The sequence below is a fragment of the Theropithecus gelada genome, chromosome 8 (assembly GCF_003255815.1).
Source record: "Theropithecus gelada isolate Dixy chromosome 8, Tgel_1.0, whole genome shotgun sequence".
NCBI classification, from domain to species: Eukaryota; Metazoa; Chordata; class Mammalia; order Primates; family Cercopithecidae; genus Theropithecus; species Theropithecus gelada.
In genome coordinates this window covers 23,903,358-23,915,512 of record NC_037676.1, presented here as the reverse complement: position 1 = coordinate 23,915,512, position 12,155 = coordinate 23,903,358, and the positions used below count along the sequence as shown (strand labels likewise).

The following is a 12,155-nucleotide window of genomic DNA, read 5'->3' as shown; positions in this document are numbered from 1 at the left end:
TCAACTTCCCAAAGTGCTGGGATCACAGGTGTGAACCACCATGTCTGGCCGTGACTTAGTCTTATACCTGGTCTCTGGCAGGGAAAACTGGGTCATGAGAGCCACATTGTTCCAGGCTCACAGAAAGTACAAACCAAATACGATGCAACTTGTTGCAGGTACACAGGTAACAAACCCATCAGGAGGGTGCATTTTAATGCACCTCGGCTGAGTCAGCAAAGAGTTATTTTCAAGAGGGAATCAGTCTCCACTGCATTTTCCTTCCCTCAAGCAGCTTTAAAAGACAAAGACACGGCGCGGTGGCTCACGCCTGTAATCCCAGCACTTTGGGAGGCTGAGGTGGGCAGATCACGAGGTCGGGAGATCGAGACCATCCTGGCTAACACAGTGAAATCCCATCTCTACTGAAAACACAAAAAATTAGCTGGGTGTGGTGGCAGGCGCCTGTAGTCCCAGCTACTCAGGAGGCTGAGGCAGGAGAATGGAGTGAACCCGAGAGGTCAAGCTTGCAGTGAGCCAAGATTACGCCACTGCACTCCAGCCTGGGCAACAGATCGAGACTCTGTCTCAGGGAAAAGAAAAAAAAAAAAGATTAGCTGGGCATGGTTGCACATGCATGTAGTCCCAGCTACTTGGGAGGCTGAGGCAGGAGAATCTCTTGAACTCAGGAGGTGGAGGTTGCAGTGAGCCGAAATCATCCCATTGTACTCCACCCTGGCAACAGAGCGAGACTCCTTCTCAAAACAATAATAACAATAATAATAAAAGACAAAGACATTCATGATCATTAGAGAGAGGGCATCTTTGGGGTCCAACTATCATCTGATGTGGACAGTGACAGGGTTTAATCAGCTATGGAAATATGAGAGCAAATGGCACATTTGGGAAAAGGTGGATAATGACCATGAACCCGTTCGAACAACAGTGGCTTTGCAATGGCACAGAGCTTTGTGAAAGACAAAGCCCACTTCTGTCTCTTGCTTGGGAAGTGGCTGCCAGCATTCACACAATCGTTTGAGTGAGCCCAGGCTCTGAGAGGACATGGCCCAAACATTACTTGGAAAAATACAATCAACATGCTCATCCACATCTCTGCCTCAAAATAATTTCTCAAAAAACACGTTTATAAAGCTTGACAATAAAAAATCCATTATTCCTGAGGTATGCTGGTGTAGCTATAAATCAGTCAAAGGACTCCCAAAGGGCTTATTATGTCTTTTAATGTCCTCGGGGAGTAGGCATATTCTGGGTGTTTTTACCTGCTTGAGGAAGGGGAAAATGATTTTTCCTTCTACTAATTTTTTTTTTTTTTTTTTTAAATAATAGACAGGGTCTCGCTATGTAGCCCAGGCTGGTCTCAAACTCCTGGGCTCAAGCAATCCTCCAGCTTCAGTCTCCTAAGGTGCTGGGATTACAGGTATGAGCCACTGTGCCCAGCCAAAATATTTAGTGAAGAACAAACTATGTGGTTCAATTCCACTCCAACTTATTCCAAAGAACTGGATCGTTCCTTTTTTAAAAATTCTTTTGAAAGTACCAAAATCTTTTATATGCATTGCATTATAATTATAATGTCATTGCATTGAATACAGCTGGAAATAGGCTAGAACTTAGAAAACTTTGATTTATGGTAAAATTAAGTACAATGAGATTTGATTCCTTACATTCAAGCTCCACTGATGTGTCTCTTGAAATTTAGATGAAGAGAAAAACACAAATTAATTTATATTTTCAGCTAACATGATGGCTATATGACAGACAGACTAATGTTTGAGTAACTATGGCTTCAAACAGTATTCTAAATTACTTTTTCTTCTTCTCCAAATTACTTGTGATTTCTCAGACCTTTTCTTTAATTACTGAGTGTACAGTACATATGCTCTTTTTATAAGGAATCTCAACTCCTTGTATTGGAAATGGGAAATAACAGATAAATCTCAATGTCTTGTTTCTTCCATGAGACCGCACCTTCTTTCCTTTCCAATTTACATGCTCAACACAGCACCAACCCAATGACTCAGAACCTCCTAAACCCTGTGCACCACATGGTCAAGCATTTTCTTTCCTGGTAGCCAAGTCTGCAATGCCCCTTCCTCCATAAAGCCTCCGTAAATAATAACCAAAAAATAAAAAAGCAAATCCCATCACATCCATCTAATAATGCAGCATTTATGATTCTAGGTCCTCGCCCACCCCACAGGATTCACATAATCTCTTGCTTATGCAGTCTATTAAATCTATTTTCTCTATTACTTGAACATCCCTTTCTCTATGCCTTTGATTCTTCTCTCATAGGCAACACACACAGGGTGGTATTTTCCAAAGTGTAGGCAAAATCCTGCTGCTGGTAAGCAAGATGAATTTAAATAGATGATGGGGTCAGCATTCCTTTATTCACACAGCATATATTTACTGAGGACTTATTATGAGCCAGGTGCTATTCCAAGGGCTGGGGCATACCGATGAAAAAGAGTTCGTGTCCTCATAACTTTACATTCGAGTATGGGAGACAGACAGTAAACACTAACAAATAAATAAAGGAAAAGGGCTAGACATTCTGAGGTGTCAGCAAGGAGGCGGGATCATGCAGCTAGGGTTCTTCTCAGAGAAGGCTCTCTCTAAGCAGGGATTATTTGAAGGAAGATCTGAATACGACCAGAGAACCGGACATCTAAAGATCTAGGGAAACACATTCCACAAGAGGGAGGAGCAAGTGCCAAGGTCCTGAGTCAAACTGAGCTTGGCAAGTTCAAAAACCAGAAATAAAGCTGGTGTGGCTGGAATGCAGAAGGGAAAGAGGTAGGCGGCAGGTCTGATCCCACAGGGCCTGGAGGGCATGACCAGGAACTTCAGTGCCATCCCAATTGCAACGGGAAAGTGGAAGCAGGGAGGTGGCAACGTCAGGTTCTTGCCTTTAAAAAATTCCTCTTGGCTGGGCTTGGTGGTTCATGCCTGTAATTCCAGCACTTGTGAGGCTAAGGCGGGAGAATCACTTGAGACCAGGAGTTCAAGACCAGCCTGGGCAACAAAGCAAGACGCCCATCTTAAAAAAAAAAAAAAGAGCAAGGAGTTCAGTTAGAAGACCACTGCAGCTGGGTGTGGTGACTCATGCATGTAATCCCAGTACTTTGGGAGACCAAGGCAGGTGGATCACTTCAGGTCAAGAGTTCAAGATCAGATTGGTCAACATGGTAAAATGCCGTGTCTACTAAAAATACAAAAATTAGCCAGGTGTGGTGATGCGCACCTGTGGTCCCAGCTACTCGGGAGGCTGAGGCAGGAGAATCACTTGAACCCAGGAGGTGGAGGCTGCAGTGAGCCGAGAATGTGCCACTACACTCCAGTCTGGGTGACAGAGCGAGACTCCGTCTCCAAAAGAAAAAAAATAAATAAATACCATTGCAGTAGCCCTGCAGAAGCTAATGCAGGCTTGCGTTGAAATGGAAACATCAGGAGCGATAATCTGAGCACGTATTTTGGAGGAAGGGCTGAACTTGATGATAGATGGAATGTGGGGTGACTTAGTGTTCTGCCTGGGCCACTGGACAGATAGCAAAGAACTGGGGAAAGTGCAGTTCTGAGGTTAGAGAGGATCCAAACTTCCGTCCTGGAAGCAGGGACTGCCTGTTAAAGCCACTGGGAGATGCCCAGTGAACAGCTGGATGTGATTCCAAAGCACAGGGAAGGGGTCTGGGGGTATCAATGTGGAAGGCTGCAGCAAATGAATGGGAGTAAGCCAGGGCGGGGGATGAGATCACTTGGTAGCAGGTAGATAAAGGAGACAGAAAAGCCAGCCAGGCTATGGCAAGACTTAAAGTTCTGGCAAAGCGGAAGGAAGGCAGGGAGGAGGGATGGTGGGTATATGGGAGGAAAACCATGGAGAAATGGGATCAAAAGTCTAGAGAAAGTCTAGAGAAGAAAATGTTTCCAGAAGTAAAATCAACTGCATCCAATCTGTGAACAAAAACACCCATAGGGAATGGAAGTGATTCCATTTTCAATGATCTTTCACTTTTTTGAGATGAAATTGCTCTGTTACCCAGGCTGGAGTGTAGGGGTGCGATCTTGGCTCACTGCATCCTCCGCCTCCTGCACTCAAGCGATTCTCCTACCTCAGCCTCCCTAGTAGCTGCAATGACAGGTGTGCATCACCACACCTGGCTAATTTTTTTTGCATTTTTAGTAGAGATGGGGTTTTGCCGTGTTGGCCAGGCTGGTCTCGAACTGCTGACCTCAGGTGATCCACCCGCCTCAGCCTCCCAAAGTGCTGGGATTACAGGCATGAGCCACCGCGCCCAGCTTCAATTATCGTTTTGCGGAACTACAGTAGATCCTCATTGTTGACAGACTCCATATTTGTGAATTCACCTACTCACTAAAATGCATATGAAACCTTAAAACCAATACTCCTACACAAGTTCCTAGCTGAGAGTGAGCAAGGTGACGCTCTGCATTCTTGTTTCAGCTCGCATATTGTAAAGAAGTGTCTTTTTTGTGGTCTATTTACTGCCATAGTTTACTTATTTTTGTGTTTTTGTTGTTGTTGTTGTTGTTTTTTGTGTTTTTTTTTTTTTTGAGCAGGGTCTCACTCGCTCACTCAGGCTGGACTGCAGTGGCACAATCACAGCAAACTGCAGCCTTGACCTCCCCAGGCTCAGATGATCCTCCCACCTCAGTCTCCCAAGTAGCTGGGCCCACAACCACATGCCACCATGCCCAGCTATGTTTTGTATTTTTTTGTACAGACGGGGTTGCACAATGTTGCCCAGGCTGGTCTCAAACTCCTGGGTTTACGGGAGCCTCTCGTTTCAGCCTCTCAAAATGCTGGGATTACAGGTGTGAACCACCACATTGGCCTCATGTTTGTGCTTTTTGCTGGTGATTTTGCTATTTAAAATGATCCCAAGCATAGTGCTATAGTGCTAAGTTCCTAAATGCAAAAAAAGCTGTAATGTGCCTTTAAAAAAAATACACGTTAGGTAAGTTTCTTCATTCAGGCATGAGTTACAGTGCTTTTTGCCATGAGCTCAATGTTAGTGAACCAACTATATATGTTAAATAAGATACCTTTAAACATGAACACACATAAAATAAGGTTATGTGTTGATTGGCTGATGAAAAGTTTGTGACCAGAGGCTCACAGGAACTCTGCCTCTCCCCTAGGAGCAACAGGTCAGTATTCACTAACTCAGTGTTCACTGTGACTAAACAGAACATAATTACCATGAAAAATGAGAATGGACACTATACCGAAGAGAAAGATTCCACTGGGCATCAGCTTCCTCCTTTTTTAATGAAGAAAAAGCAGGTCTGAGGCTCTAGGCTTGACAGCAGCAGTATCTAACCAGAATCTAATACACCGCTCTTATTTTTGTTGCTTTCACTTTTACAATTGTTTCTTTCCTACAGCAAGTAGTGGTAGAAATGTAAGGCTTTCTTTTTCAGTAACTGCTAAAATTAAAAAAAGAAAACAAGCAGACAATATGAAGAAAATATAACATAGCAAATAGTATAGGCTGAGCGTGGTGGCTGACGCCTGTAATCCCAACACTTTGGGAGGCCAAGGTGGGAGGATTGCTTCAGCCCGGGAGTCCAAGACCAGCCTGGGCAACATAGTGAGACCCCATGTCTACAAAAACAACAACAACAAAAATTAGCCAGGTATGGTAGTGTATGTCTGTAGTTCCAGCTACTCCAGAGGCTGAGGTGGGAGGATCACTTGAGCTCAGGAGGTCCAGGCAGCGGTGAGCTGAGATTGCACCACTGCACTCCAGCCTGGGTAACAGAGCAAGACCCTGTCTCCTAAAACAGAAAGAAAAAATACAGATGGAAATGGCTATGGCAATAGCCCTGAAGCTGCTACACAGTGGTACCTGGACATGACAAAACCAAGATGACGATGAACAAGTGGAACTTGGGAAATACAACATGGGATAAAGATTTTGTTTTTGGAGTGAGATTACATGGCCATGGATGAGAAACTCATCTTCTGCAAACCTTGTTTCCTTTATTCAGAAACAGGGGACAACAGCATCTCATATCACTGCCACCATGATTTAATGAAATATCAGGTAAAGCAGCTCAAATGTTTGTCTCAGAACCCTTTACTTGCTTAAAGTTACTGAGAACCCCCAAAGAGCTTCTGTCTGTGTGGGTGGTGACATCTATCACGACTTACCATATCAGAAGTTCAAACTGAAACATTAAAAAAGCATTTGGTACTTAATTTAAAATAACTATGATAAATCCAATACATGTTTATAAAAATACATATTTTCAATGAACAGAACTATTTTCTCAAACAAAAACACTTAGAAGTGTGGCTTTGTTTTGCATATTTGGAAGTCTCTTTAATGTCTGACTTCACTCTAGGCAGCTGGGTCTTCATAGCTGCCTCTGCATTCCATCGGTGGCCATATCGCACTTTGCAAAGCCTCTGGAAAACTCCACAAGACACTAACAAGAGAATGAGAATGTAAACAGGCCGATAATGTCTTAGTATTATGGCAAAAAGAAAGTTTTAATTTCATGGACCACTCCACACACACACACACACACACACACACACACACACACACATTCCGAAAGTGTCTCCAAGACTCCACATGTCCCTGGAACATACTAAAATAAAGGGTTCAGAATGGTACCTCACAAGGGAAGTTCTCAGTGAATACTAATTCTCTTTTCCTTTTGTTCCTAGCCTCAATGTTGTTAAATCATGACCAAGTTAAGGCCAGGCCTTCTTCAGGTCATTATAATTACATAATATCCAGCACAGTGTTATGTGTAAAGAGGTGGTCAACAAGTATCACTGTGTTGCTCAGATGGTACTGTAACTAATTAGCTATGTGATCCTCAGCCAAGGATACTTAATCTGTCAAATCCAGAGGATACACAGACTTGAATAAGAAAAAAAGTTACATCTCTATTTTCTGACATTCAGCACTTACTTTACGACTGTAACCAACAAACCATGATTGCACTAGTAGCGCCTGTGATACTGTCACCAATAAAAATCACAGGGATTTTTATATCATATTATGGTTACTGCAGATATCTTGAAAAATCATATGTGCTCATAACTAATTCAAAATTATGGTAGTTATTACACCTGTCACTAGATCTTGGTACTTCATGCATTAATAAAGAAGTACACATATTGCAATATCACGAACTTTGAAAAACATCTTCATAGCTGTATTTCAATACAGCTGTTTTCATTTTCAATCCTTTGTATTTTACTTAATTTTTATTTCTGCAGTGACTTGGAACTTTGTATCGTACCTTACGCATTTAAAAACATTCTAAGAAAGGGGTCTGCTGGCTTAACCAGATTGCCAAGGATTCATGTGACCAAAAAGGTAAGAATCCTTGGTGTTAAGCAATTCACTTAATCTCTTCAGGCACCAAGTTCCTCTCTTTTAAAGGAAAGGATGCTTACTCCCTGAGGTCGCTCCCAGTTCTGCCACCCCAGCTATAGTCTATGGAATATGATATCCATAGTGGAGAAGAATCAGGTGGGAAACCACATACCTGAGGACATTAGCAAAAAGCACGATTCTGGGCCAGGCATGGTGGCTCACACCCGTAATCCCAGCACTATGGGAGGCCAAGGTGGGCGGATCACATGAGGTCAGGAGTTCCAGACCAGCCTGGCCAACATGGTGAAACTCCGTCTCTACTAAAAATATAAAAATTAGCCGGGCATGGTGGTGGGCGCCTGTAATCTCAGCTACTCAGGAGGCTGAGGCAGGAGAATTGCTTGAACCCAGGAGGTGGAGGCTGCAGTGAGCCAAGATTGAGCCACTGCACTCCAGCCTGGGTGACAGAGCGAGACCCCGTCTCAGAAGAAAAGAAAAAAAATCAGCCAGGCTCATGGCTCACTCCTGCAATCCCAGCAACTTGGGAGGCTAAAGGCTGGAGGATCACATGAGGCCAGGAGTTCCAGACCAGCCTGGACAGTAGAGAGAGACCCCATCTTTAAAATAATTTTTTTAAAACTTAAAAAATCAAAAAACTTAAGCCAGGCATGGTGGTGCACACCTGCAGTTCCAGCAACTTGGAAGGCTGAGGTGGGAGGCTGCAGTGAGCCATGATCATGCTGTACTCTAGTCTGGGCTGTGGAGTGAGGCCATGTCTCAAAAAAAAAAGAAAAGAAAAGAAAAGAAAGAAAAAGCTTTGCAAAGAATCCATAGTCAATCTAATCGGGGGCTGTTCTTTACATAAACAGCTTGTGTGGAAGCAAACTTGAAAATAAATGTTTTTATAATCAGACTATTCTGGATATTTATCACTAATGTTTGCTTAAAAGTGTTTTATATCTTCATATGCTCAGACAGAAAAAAAAAAAAAAAAACACAGAGAGAGAAAACAGAAACAAAGAAAGAAAAAAGATGAGAAAAAAGCACATTTTCCACATCTCCAGGGAAGAACACTTAGCCATTGAGCACTTTACACAGGGGTACTAGAGCACCATCAGTTTAAAGAATCAAACGGATCAGTCACCTCACTTGATAACACACACAAACCATTGAGACCCACTTAATGCTAAAAGCCTGAGCCAACACTGCTGTTTAAGAACTAAGAAAGCCCAGACAGGCTGCATTTCAGTCCCTGTAGAAACATCTAGGATACGTCGGGAACAGCCAAGAGTGGCACCAAGATAAAATATGACAGTAGCGACTGCCAGCTTCAGCAGGCACAATTCAAACTGAGCCCAAAGCTCTATCCTCACACAGAGAAGCTCTGCAGAGGCACACTTCTCTTACAGCACAACAGGCGAAGTCATAGCTAGCACAGAATAGTCATCCAAATGCTTCAACATGACTATCCTACGGTTCCTTCACCCAGAAACCAAATCTGTCCAGTAGACACTTAGAAAAGTCCAAAAAGCCAGTTTTCCCAACTATATTTAAGCAAGTCTGTCTGCTCCATGCTTCCTTGTTTTCTCAGCAGAATATCTCATTCTCTTACTCGCAGAGATAAAGGCAGAGTGGAGGCTCTCCCTTCCTCCATCTAACCAAACAAAATTAAACTCATATTGGGGTGAATGAGATGTTATGCCTAATGGGGAGAAAAAGAAGAGAAAAAAACCACATTCAATCACCAGAGAAGCTAGGTTACTGTGCTTTAGAACAGCACCCCAACATCAAGGACAAGCAGACTGAAGGTACCAATACCTGGTACACCCGTTGAGTGCTAGGAATACAAAACCATAATGGTCTGATTCACCGAACCCAAGGATGGCACAGTCCAGGAACTGTGAAGAAGAAGCATGAAGGTTTGGGACGGTCTGACAAATAGAAAATTTGAAGGAGAGAGTAGGAATGGATTTGAGCCCTCAAGGAAAGGTGAGCTGTCTGAGGCAGAGTTGGGAGGGCACTCCTGGCAGGGACAAGCACAATGGGAGCAAAGTCCCAAAGGAGGGACTCTGCAGGGTATATTGCACAACAGTGGGAAGGGCAGTTGGTCTGCATTGGAGAGCTAGTGAAAGAAGCCTTGAGAGATAATGCTGAAGATAGGCTGAACCAGATTGTAGGAACCTTGGAAGTCAGGCTCAGACTTTATCCTGTTGACCATGAGAGGCTTCCAAGCAGAGAGGTGACAGAAATGCAGAAATGTAAGCAAGGAGGTGACAAAAACAATGATGAGTTTTAGGAATAAGCAATGGAGACTACTCTCCAGTTAATTTATCCTAACTGTGGGTCCTTTTGCCAAACCCAGACCAACCAGAATCTATGTCTGGTGAAATAAGTGTTCAGAATTATATCCTGATGCAATTTTCCTAACACCTAGGCCCTGGAAATGCAATCCAAATATTTTACACACACACACACAAAATTTCCACACATATTTCCATATACATATATATATACACACACACACACATATATAGAGTTTTTTTGTTTTGTTTTGTTTTGTTTTTGTTGTTTTTAGATCAGGTCTCACAGTATCACCCAGGCTGGAGTGCAGTGCTGTGATGGGGGCTTACTGCACCCTCAACCTCCCAGGCTCAAGCGATCCTCCCACCTCAGCCTCCTCAGTAGCTAGAACCACAGACTCAGGCGACCATGCCCGGCTACATTTTTTTCGTATTTATTGTAAAGACCCGTTTGCTATGTTGCTATGCTAGTTTCGAACTGTTGGGCTCAAGCAATCCTCCTGCCTCTGCCATTCAAATTGTTGGGATTATAGATGTGAGCCACCGCACCTGGCCCAAATATTTTTCTTGACCTGTAAGTGACACAGTAAACTGACTCCAGAACATGCAAACGAAAAATTAAAAACATATTATACTTGCTCCTAGGACTATGGCAATAAAAACCACATTTGTGAAACATGTTTACTTTACCCTCAACTCAACAGTTTTGAAAAGGGCTTTTAATCCTGTTAAAATTAGATTTGATAACATTGCCATAGTTATTAGGCATTGTTAAATATGCTTTCATCTAGGGGCCGGGTGAGGTGTCTCACGCCTGTAATCCCAACACTTTGGGAGGCCGAGGCAGGCGGATCACCTGAGGTCAGGAGTTTGAGATCAGCCTGGCCCACAGAGCTAAACCCGGTTTCTGCTAAAAATACAAAATTAGCCAGGTGTGGTGATGCAAGCCTGTAATCCCAGCTACTCGGGGCGGGGGGCGGGGGGTGAGACAGGAGAATTGCTGGAACCCAGAGGCAGAGGTTGCAGTGAGCCGAGATTGCGCCACTACACTCCAGCCTGGGCAATAGAGTGAGACTCCCTCGTCAGTCAGTCCTTCTCAAAAACAAACCAACCAAAAAAAAAAAAAAAAAAAAAAAAAGAGCCCTTTCCTGAGGTGCAGCTAAGGGAGAGACTAAGATTCTAAAAGCAACTTAAGAGCAAAAAAGAATGCTTTTTGAACTGAGGGAAAACAAAGAAAAATATATAAAGGATCCACCTAAGAATAATGTAGTAATTATGAGACTGTTAAAAAACAAAACAAACAACAACAAAAAACCCCTGACTCCTGGCCACAGAGTTGAAAAGCCCCTAGGCACGCTGAGTAGCTCTTAATTGAGACTGCACTTCACTAACCAGTGAGGTGAGGAAAAACAGGACCTCAGTAAGGGAGTAAAGTCAAAGAATGGCGTGAACCCGGGAGGCGGAGCTTGCAGTGAGCTGAGATCCGGCCACTGCACTCCAGCCTGGGCGACAGAGCGAGACTCCGTCTCAAAAAAAAAAAAAAAAAAAAAAAATTACAAACAGGCCAAATGAATGGACCTGAGAGGAAGTGATAAAATTCGCAACACACTCAGCTGTGTTTATTGTAGGGAATCACCCCAGGTCTAACGGCCATTGTAATCACCCCGCTCAGGGCAGAAGTCTTCCCACAGGCCCTCAATAACCTCAATCCTTGATAAAAAGCCAAAGGAGCCTGACTTTCCACCTGGGTCAAAACCCCCGCACATTCATTGTTTCGGATCCAAAGCACCACCACCAGCAACCCCTGCGCACAACCCGGGGCTCTCCAGCACCGCTGTTCGTGATGCCAAGTGCCCAGCACGGGGTCTGGCACCGTTTCCTTAATAAAAATGTCCTCTTCTCGTCTCCAGGATAAAACTCAGGATCCGGAAGGCAGCCTTACACCCTCTCCAGCCAGGCTCCGTTAGGAGATGAGTGCGCACAAACAGCCCCAGGGGCCAGCCACCCCCTTCCCGTGCCACAACTTCCTGTCCCTTCCATCACTTCCACACCACGACTCTAGTTTCCATCCAGTTCACAACTGTCATCAAGATCCCAGGGTCTGGAGGAAAGGGGGCAGGGCGGCTCTCCACCCTCAACTCCTCACTTAAGGGGCGTCTGAGAAGAACCTACGAAAGTGGGGCCAGAAAGCACTGGGACCACGAGCACCAGCCCATGTGCCGACCCGGGGGGCCACCTACTCCCGGGTGAAACCCACGCTGGGCGCACGGGGGCGAGCCACACAGCCGCGGCCCCAAAACAGCAGCAGGCGCGCCCCCTCGCATTGACATTTCTCCAGTGTGAAGTGCCGGAGCTTGGGATGCAAGAGCGGGATTACTGTCCCGAAGCTCAACTGCACTTGGAAGCACTCGGCGTCCCCAAACCCTGGGCGACTTCCCCATCGGCGCTCCCTGGTGAGGGCTCCGACCGCCCCCGAATCCCAGAGCTGCGCAGC

At 44.5% G+C, this 12,155-nt stretch overlaps 1 protein-coding gene across 2 annotated transcripts in view; it reads right to left on the bottom strand.

Annotated features, from left to right (window-relative positions):
* DOCK5 (dedicator of cytokinesis 5) overlaps positions 1 to 12,155 on the bottom strand; it is a 233,633-nt gene that overhangs the window by 221,140 nt on the left and 338 nt on the right. The window lies entirely within an intron of this gene.